At 38.4% G+C, this 9,411-nt stretch overlaps 1 non-coding gene across 1 annotated transcript; it reads left to right on the top strand.

Annotated features, from left to right (window-relative positions):
* The first annotated feature begins 6,602 nt into the window (after positions 1–6,602).
* On the top strand, positions 6,603–6,709 carry LOC118830418. Its single transcript, XR_005009054.1, has one exon. It is a non-coding gene; the product is annotated as a U6 spliceosomal RNA (small nuclear RNA).
* The last annotated feature ends 2,702 nt before the right edge of the window (positions 6,710–9,411 follow it).

The raw sequence follows: 9,411 nt of genomic DNA, 5'->3' as shown, positions 1-9,411 counted from the left end.
TACCATTGTTCTTTTATGAACTATATTCAATATTATTGTTGATCCTATATCAATGAATACTCCTCTAGGAATGGAAAAGGAGAACTTCAGTTATTCTGCTGTTGAGCTGAAAATAAGCCATTTCTGTCCTCATTCCTACCTCCACACTATCTTTTTTAACTATTTACCTTAAGAAGTATAATTTATTTAAACTCTATTTCTCATGCAGAGGAACTTTAAAATATACCTCTATAGATGGCAGCTGGAAAGCAGGTACCAGCTTGAGCTCCCTGCCGAGTCCCTCCAAAAACCTATAGAAAATGGCTCTGAACCAATTCTAGAGCAGCGGAACCCACAGAACAGCTGAGGGAAGCAGGGCGCCAGCCCAGGACAGCCTGGATGGTCTCTGGGTGAGGTCTATCCCACACGGAGCTCGGAGCTGGGAGCTGGGAACAGAGTGGAGCAGAGCCCAGCCTGAGCAGCGTGGAACAACCAGACCAGGAGCCGGGCGGAGCTGGCCCTGGTGCCCTGTGTCGGTGACCTGCGGCAGTTGCCGGTCTTCTCAACCCACAAACACCAAAGACTGCAGAGAAGGTTAGTTGGAAAAGTTGCGGGAGTGGAAGGAGTTTGCGGTTCGGCTTCCAGCCCCGGGGGCAGCGGAGGTGGGGCAGCTACAGTTGCTGCTGCTTCTGGCCCCAGGCCCACCTGGTGGGAGGAATTAAGTGGCGGATCAGAGCAGAAGTGCAACAGCCTGCTGAAGATCTAAGCCCAGCCCAGGCTGGGGGATCTTGGGGAAAGAGAAGTACGGGTGTGACAGAGCTGGCACCTCCCCCCCAAACGTGGAACATAGAACTCGTTAGTCTACAAGCAGTCATACCCCACTGAAAAACTCAAGGGTCAAGTTAGTTGGTTGGGAATATGGCCAGGCAGCGAAAGCACACACTGATTCAGTCTCAGACTTTGGATTCTTTCTTTCGTCACAAAGAAGACCAAAACATACAGCCTAAAGAAGACAACAAAGTCATGGAGCCTACAACAAAAGCCTCCAAGAAAAACATGAACTGGTCCCAGGCCATGGAAGAGCTCAAAAAGGATTTGGAAAAGCAAGTTAGAGAAGTAGAGGAAAAATTTGGAAGAGAAATGAGAAGGATGCGAGAAAACCATGAAAAACAAGTCAATGACTTGGTAAAGGAGACCCAAAAAAATACTAAAAAATACACTGAAGAAAACAACACCTTAAAAATAGATTAACTCAAATGGCAAAAGAGCTCCAAAAAGCCAATGAGGAGAAGAATGCCTTGAAAGGCAGAAGTAGCCAAATGGAAAAGGAGGTCCAAAAGACCACTGAAGAAAATAATACTTTAAAAATTAGATTGGAGCAAGTGGAAGCTAGTGACTTTATGAGAAATCAAGATATTATAAAACAGAACCAAAGGAATGAAAAAATGGAAGACAATGTGAAATATCTCCTTGGAAAAACCACTGACCTGGAAAATAGATCCAGGAGAGATAATTTAAAAATTATTGGACTACCTGAAAGCCATGATCAAAAAAAGAGTCTAGATATCATCTTTCAAGAAATTATCAAGGAGAACTGCCCTGATATTCTAGAGCCACAGGGCAAAATAGAAATTGAAAGAATCCATTGATTGCCTCCTCAAATAGATCCCAAAAAGAAATATCCAAGGAATATTGTTGCCAAATTCCAGAGCTCCCAGATCAAGGAGAAAATACTGCAAGCAGCCAGAAAGAAACCATTTGAGTATTGTGGAAACCCAATCAGAATAACCCAAGATCTGGCAGCTTCCACATTAAGAGATCGAAGGGCTTGGAATACGATATTCTGGAGGTCAATGGAGCTAGGATTAAAACCTAGAATCACCTACCCAGAAAAACTGAGTATCATGCTCCAAAGCAAAATATGGATTTTCAATAAAATAGAGGACTTTCAAGCTTTCTCAGTGAAAAGACTAGAACTGAATAGAAAATTTGACTTTCAAACACAAGAATCAAGAGAAGCATGAAAAGGTAATCAAGAAACAGAAATTGCAAGGGACTTACTAAAGTTGAACTGTTTTGTTTACATTCCTACATGGAAAGATGATGTGTATGATACATGAGACGTCAGTATTAGGGTAGCTGAAGGGAACATGCATATATATATATATGTTCATGTATATATAGGTGAATGTGTATGTATGAATATATCTATGTGTGTGTATGTGTATATATATATATGTATATATATATATGTGCATATATATATATATATAAATAAAAGAGAGAGAGCAGACACAGGGTGAGTTGAAGATAAAGGGAAGATATCTTAAAGAAATAAAATCAAATTAAGGGATGAGAGAGCAACATACTGAGAGAGGGAGATAGGGAGAGATAGAGTGGGGTGGATTATCTCACATAGAGGTGGCAAGAGGAAGTAGTTCTGTGGGAGGAGGGGAGAGGGTAGGTGAGGGGGGAATGAGTGAACCTTGCTCTCATCAGATTTGGCCTGAGGAGGGAATACCATGCATACTCAATTGGGTATCTTACCCCACAGGAATGAAGAGGGAAGAAGATAAAAAAAAATAAAAGGGGTGCAATGATGGAGGGGAGGGCAGATGGGGGTGGAGGTAATCAAAAACAAACACTTTGGAAAGGGGACAGGGTCTAGGGAGAAAATTCAATAAAGCGGGATGGGTTGTGAAGGAGCAAAATATAGTTAGTCTTTCACAACATAAATATTGTGGAAGGGTTATACATAATGATACACATGTGGCCTATGTTGAATTGCTTGACTTCTTAGGGAGGGTGGGTGGGAAGGGAAGAGGGGAGAGAATCTGGAACTCAAAGTTTTAAAAACAAATGTTCAAAAGCAACAACAAAGAAAAAAGTTTTTGCATGCAACTAGAAAATAAGATACACAGGCAATGGGGTGTAGAAATTTATCTTGCCCTACAAGAAAGGAAGGGAAAAGGGGATGAGAGGGGAGAGGGGTGATAGAGGGGAGGGCTGACTGGGGAACAGGGCAACCAGAATATATGCCATCTTGGAGTGGGGGGGAGGGTAGAAATGGGGAGAAAATTTGTAATTCAAACTATTGTGAAAATCAATGCCGAAAACTAAATATATTAAATAAATAAATTAAAAAAAATAATGGATTAGAACTAGGCACAGATCTGGACCTGGGCTAACAATGCAAAGGAGGCCTCAACCAACGCTCCAGTAACTATTCATAGAAGGGGAAGGGCTGGGAATAAGCGTTTATTGAGCACCTACAATGTGCCAAGCACTGTGTGAAGTTCTTTACAAATATTATCTTATTCTTAAGTCCTTATAACACCCTTGGGAGGTAGATCCCCGTTTTACAGTTGAGGAAACTGAGGAAGACAGAGCCAGGATCACACAGCTAAGTAAGTGTCTGAGGTCAGATTTAAACTCAGATCTTCCTTAGTTCATCCATGGCTAGGGAGCATGATATTCAGTGTATCTATCAGCCTGTATGTTCAGTCACAGGAAATAGGACCCAATGGAATGCCCAGCACAGATTTTCCATGATTTCCCTCCTTCTTTGGGTCAATTGTAACATAATGGACCTAAACATATCCCTAGAGTAGGATAATAATAATTGTTAATAATAAAATAAACACACCCCAAGAGTAGAAAAATAATAAGTGTTGCTAATAAAATAAAAAAATTAAATTAATTAAAAAATACCTCTATAGGAAAAGTATTTAGAGGTTGACTGCAGGTGCTCCCAGGGGTAGTTTGAAGGAGACAATATTGTCTTCCCATTCTAGAAAAGATTCTCTGGGCCTCCAACAGTCATGGTACCAGGAGAGAGGGCAGCAATTTTTGTATGAAGCACTTCTGCCACCATAGTATTCCGTATAAAAATCCCTACCCTTTCAGCTAGAAAAATGTATAGGTGATGAGAAACCTTGGGATCTGCTAAGCCATGTTCCATCATTACAGATGGGACCATTGTTATCAGTGTGTGAGGAGTGTCTGTTGTTTCACATTTTTCCCTTTCCTCCCTCTTATTTTTGCTTTTAATCTGGGAGGATTGATATTTGAATCCAGGGTTTTCAATTCTTTAAATTTCTTTACTTGCTATTTTAATTAGTACCCTATTTGATATAAAGAATTGATTCTGGTTACTTTTGAGCTACGAGTCTGCTTAATTACAAACAGCAAGGCTACAAGAATGAATAACAATGGTTGGTATTGGTATATAGTGAGAGGCAAAGGACAAAGGTTTGAGCCATGGTCCAAATGTTTCAGACAACTGGCAGAGCCCAATTGAGAGAGAATCTTAAGGTTGTACTTATTCATATTTTTTAGTAAATTCTCCCAAAGGTGGAAATAAAACTAGATCAATGGACATTGTTCCTTTGTCATTGGCTCAAAACAAAAATTAAGCCAGAGTGTCATATTGATATCTTCGAAAAGCCTGGGCTACTCAGTCGCATTTTTCCCCATATATTTCCTTTTTACTCTCCCAAAGCATAATCACAGAAAGGTCTCCTTAGGGATGAAGTTAAGGGTGGGGACTCCGGAATAGGAAGTATTCTATAGCAGGCCAAAAGGTTGGGGCCAGAAGCCTTTCACCTTCTCACCACAAAACTATGGCCAGATAGGCAAAGGAGATTACATTTATTTTAACCTCTGTGACTTTAAAGGTGACATATAATATCCAGAGTCAAAAGGCACTGGACGTGGCAATTACTAAAAAAATAAATAAACACACACACGCACACACACACACACACACACAAATAATGAAATTGACTACTTTTTTACAATATACGAAATGTGGTAAGCAACACTACATGTTAGAGAGGGTACAGCGGTGGGGACCTGTGGCCTCAAGGACCCTCTAGGTGTTCAAGTGCAGCCCTTTGACTGAATCCAAACTTCACAGAACAAATCCCCCTTAATAAAAGGATTCAGAATCCGTGTATTTTTGTTAATATTCTGTCTCTGTCATTTTTAACTTGTGTGATCTTGGGAAAGTCATATAACTTCCATGAATTTCAAGTTTCTCATCTGTAAAATTAGGAGATGGATTAAGTTGATTCCATGATGCTCCAAAGTCTAAATCTATGATCTTATGATTTTCTCTTATCCATGAATGGAATATCATCACAAATAAAGTTGAACATATTCCAAAATATAGGAAGCAAATTTTAGCTGACGTGGAGTCATTTCTTGATCAGTGTTCTGTGCCAGAACATTGATTGAATAGAGCAAAGACAAAACTCAGATTTTTGAAATGGGAAGTGGATATATTCATATGTGTGTATATCTGTATATGCATGTATACATGCATGTGTACGTATGTATATACACATGTTTGTACATATGTATATGTGTGTATATGCACTGACTCAGAAAGCAGTGACAATAATGCGGAGGTCAGAGAAGCCCCAAAACTATCTCCTCAGCAATAATAGAAATCAGGGAAACAAAGGTAACAAGTTTAACATCAGATTGGAGAACAAGTGCATTGGTAAATACTAGAGAAGGACTGCGGAAGATTATTTCCTTATAAAACAGCCAATAGCAGTGATTAAAAGGAGGAGGAAGGATTACAAAAATCTCAGTAGGGAAGCTTGGTATGACATCCAATTAAGCTCTGTCAACTATAAAAAACAAACCTGAAGAGGACTTATAAGCAAACAGAATTTTTAATAACCTGTCAGAATTGCTTTGATCAATTGTGTTTTTCATCCACGATGCCAAAGTAACCATATCTTGTGTCTAAAATCTTGGTTCATAAGGTATTGCACGAGAAGAAGAAATGGCACTGAAGTAGGCAAATAGAAGGAGAGCAGCAGGGCTAGACATACTATATATCTAGTAATGCCCATTACATGGAAAAATAAAATGTTGAAGCCCTGAGGGACTGATACTCAAGATCTAAAAGAGGTAAAGATACTAAATGATTGGGGAAATCGACAATAGAACAAATATTGAAAAGAAGACATTTAATAAAATATTAATACCTGCTATCTATTTTCTGACCATTTCATCTCTGTAAAATATTTATGAAAATTATCTATCCATCCATCTATCTATATATGTACATATATATGCACATATACATGAATACACATATATATGTGTTTATATATCAATACACACACATATGTGTGTGTGTATAGATATATAGTACAAATGATGAAATCATCAGGAAACAGAAAGACTTTCACAAATGCTATCCTGCAGCAAACTTGATTCTCATGATGAAACAATTTTATTAAAAGTGCAGACAATACAAGATCATATTGTTTTCATTTTTGTTGAATGTTGTATACATTATTTGGGAAGTAGAACAAAATGTAGACAAACATTTGTATAAAAAAATCTTTTATGTGTATTTTAAGATTATATTAGAAACCTTGATATAATCAAAAACAAAAAATGGTTCAACAATCATCTCACTATTAACATCAACTGAAACAAAAACTGAGAGCTAATCAAGATCACCTGGCACTTTCATGTAGGGTAAAAGAGTCAAATGGAAGAGAGGTTTCTAATAGATGGTGAGGGCTTCTAGATCTTCTTATTTGTGGATGGCCTAATAATAATGATAAAGCCTAAAAGTCCTAAAGAAAGTCATAAAAGTGTTCGCTTCCGCAGCACATACACTAAAATTGGAATGATACAGAGAAGATTAGCATGGCCCCTGCGCAAGGATGACACGCAAATTCGTGAAGCGTTCCAGATTTTTTAGAGAGAGAGAGAGCGGGCACAGGGTGAGTTGAAGATGAAGGGAAGATATCTAAAAGAAATAAAATCAAATTAAGGGATGAGAGAGCAACATACTGAGAGAGGGAGGTAGGGAGAGATAGAATGGGGTGGATTATCTCACATAGAGGTGGCAAGAGGAAGCAGTTCTGTGGGAGGAGGGGAGAGGGCAGGTAAGGGGGGGAATGAGTGAACCTTGCTCTCATCAGATTTGGCCTGAAGAGGGAATACCATACATACTCAGTTGGGTATCTTACCCCACAGGAAAGAAGAGGAAGGAAGATAAAAAAAAGTGGGGGGTGATAGAAGGGAGGGCAAATGGGGGTGGAGGTAATCAAAAACAAACACTTTCGAAAGGGGACAGGGTCCAGGGAGAAAATTCAATAAAGGGGGACGGGTTGGGAAGGAGTAAAACATAGTTAGTCTTTCACAACGTGAGTATTGTGGAAGAGTTATACATAATGATACACATGTGGCCTATGCTGAACTGCTTGACTTCTTAGGGAGGGTTGGTGGGAAGGGAAGAGGGGAGAGAATTTGGAACTCAAAGTTTTAAAAACAAATGTTCAAAAACAACAACAAAGAAAAAAGTTTTAGCTTGCAACTAGAAAATAAGATACACAGGCAATGGGGCATAGAAATTTATCTTGCCCTACAAGAAAGGAAGGGAAAAGGGGATGGGAGGGGAGTGGGGTGACAGAAGGGAGGGCTGACTGGGAAACAGGGCAACCAGAATACACTCCATCTTGGAGTAGGGGGGAGGGTAGAAATGGGGAGAAAATTTGTAATTCAAACTCTTGTGAAAATCAATGCTGAAAACTAAATATATTAAATAAATTAAAAAAACAATAAAAAAAGAAAGTCATAAAAGAAATTCAACATAGGAAATATCAAGAGACATGTTCAGCTGCAATATATTATGAATATTGACTTATACTCACTGAGAATTACAAAATTATAATGATGGAAACATGAATGAGAGAGGGGGGAAAGTCTGGGATGCAGTAAGAACACAGGATAATTGGTGAACTGTCTGACTTCTGTACTGATGAAAATAATCTTACATTTAAATCTAGAGAAAGTCCTTCAGCAAGCTAGATGAAGTAGTTATGATAAACTTCTGGGACTACATTGACATGAATAGTGCTGAATCAGAGGGTACAGATTGGTTGTGAAAATAAGTAAGTATAAGGCATTCATACAGCATCTTTCAGTGTTTATCCTACGTCCTCATCAACTTTATATCTATATTGCTCCAAACGCCATCCCATTTAAGACCTGGCAATGAAAGAATAAAGACTAAAGAAGAGCCAATTTAACAAAAAAAATTTCCTTATGCAGTGTCAGAATGGCCAGAGTGTACATTCTCAATAATCTTAGAGAAATAAGTACTGTTTACATTTTCAGAGTAGTCAGGATCTAATAGTGGTCTTACCTAGAAAAAAATGTAAATGATCTGGTGGGTAATACTGGAATTTTCCTCAACTATTTTATGGAAAGCACTCTATCCTGCCCACATGCCTCAAGTAAACAGAAAAAAAAGGTCCACACAAGAAATCAAGTTATATTATGAAGGGATAAAGAGTAGAACATATAAATGCATTCATTCATTCATTTAAAGTGGATTTATTAAATACCCCTTTTGTTCAAAGTAACCCACAATTCCCAGAAGGAAATATTACTTGAAGGCTAAAATGGTAGCAGTGATTTTTCCCCTCTAAAAGGTTATTATCACATTTGCAATGCCAATACTTTCCACATAGTTTTATTCCATGGGGAAAAAATGGTCCAGCACCCCCTGGCCCAGGAATGATACTGATTGGGCAAGTTGGGAAACCTTTTGAATTCACTTGAATATAGTAATGGAAAATAAGAATAGGCTTTAGAATATCAAAAGTATCTTTATTGCCAAGGGTAGTGGGAAAGGGATGTTCAAATTATATGCCTAAGACAACCCTGACATAATATAGTCAATCAATAAACATTTGTTAATCAACTTCCCTGAGTTAGAAGAGTAACTAGAGATAGAAAGAATCCACTGATCACTTCCTGAAAGAGATCCCAAATTGAAAACACCAAGGAATATTGTAGCCAGAGTCCAGAATTATCAGATTAAGGAGAAAATACTGGAAGCACCAGAAAGAAACAATTCAAATATTGTGGAACCACAGTCAGGATTAAGCAGGACCTGGAAGCTTCTACATTAAAAGATTGGAGGGCTTGAATATGATATTCCTTTAGGCAAAGGAGCTTGGATTACAACCAAGGATCAACTACCCAGTGAAAATGAGCATAATCAGGGAGGAGATGGATTTTCGATGAAATAGGGGACTTCCAGACTTTCCTAATGAAAAGACAAGAGCTCAATGGAAAATTTGATCTTCAAATACAAGATTCAAGAGAAGCATAAAAAGTTCATTCCATGGGTTATAATTCTTCTTTGCAACACAACTAATGTGAAAATATGTTTAATGTGAATGTATATGTAGAGCCTATATCGAATTGCATGCCAGCTTGGCGAATGGGGAAGGGGGAGAGTAAGGAGGGGAAGGAGGGGGAGAAAATTTGGAACTCAAAAGCTTGTGGAACTGAATGGTGTCAACTAAAAATAAATTTATTACTTTTTTTTAAAAAGGGGTGACTAGAGTGTCTCAGCTGGAGCTGAAGTACATTAGGTAGAGACAA

The sequence above is a fragment of the Trichosurus vulpecula genome, chromosome 8 (assembly GCF_011100635.1).
Source record: "Trichosurus vulpecula isolate mTriVul1 chromosome 8, mTriVul1.pri, whole genome shotgun sequence".
NCBI classification, from domain to species: Eukaryota; Metazoa; Chordata; class Mammalia; order Diprotodontia; family Phalangeridae; genus Trichosurus; species Trichosurus vulpecula.
This window is presented reverse-complemented; position numbering and strand designations above follow the sequence as displayed.